Source organism: Meleagris gallopavo, chromosome 1, assembly GCF_000146605.3.
Source record: "Meleagris gallopavo isolate NT-WF06-2002-E0010 breed Aviagen turkey brand Nicholas breeding stock chromosome 1, Turkey_5.1, whole genome shotgun sequence".
Taxonomy (NCBI): domain Eukaryota; kingdom Metazoa; phylum Chordata; class Aves; order Galliformes; family Phasianidae; genus Meleagris; species Meleagris gallopavo.
Window position 1 is genome coordinate 138,564,455 of NC_015011.2, and position 771 is coordinate 138,565,225.

Genomic DNA, 771 nt, shown 5'->3' on the forward strand with positions numbered 1-771 from the left:
TTTTTTTCCACTTGGATTAATGAAAACCAAAAGCTTTGCATCTTCAGTCTGGATCTTTAGGTGTTAGAAACATGAGCAGAGAGATAAAGCTTAGGAGATAAGTCTAAGGCCATTTGAATGACAGCTACATGCAGAAAAGCAAGCTGAGTTTTGGGAAATGTGCCATCAATGTAGTTGAGAGTCATAAATTTCTGTGGTTGTACAAATGCAGTAAGTTTGGATTTACTACATGTTCATGATTGTAAGACATAGTTTAAGATGTAGTTAATGACTGTGATATTTTAATTATATAAACCACAAACCAACATAATTGGATGTAAATATACATTATTTGTCTCTGAAAATTCAAGGGCACATATGGAAAAGCTGTCCTAAGTATGTGAAGAAATAGCATAATTTTAAGAGAAATAGTATAGTAAATTTTTTGCAGCTGTAATTTTTTGTGAATACATTCAGTAACATTAGTTCCTGTAGCTCGTATGCAAAGAAAACATCCAGAGAACTTCAGATGAAATAAGTGAGAGCTTGGCTGACCAAAAACTTCAAGAGTGAGCCAACTGTCAACACATGGAAACTATACACCTCTTTGTCATATTCAAGTGGACCTTCTGAGGTGTTATGAGTTGAAATGGCAGCTTTTCTACAAACACAACTGAAATTGTGGAATTTAAGTTCCAGACGTGTAGCTTTCCACTGCTGCAGAAACGTGCCCAATATTAAACAAAAGATAAATTATTTTTATATACCATATGTGAGAGAAAGGATCTTAAA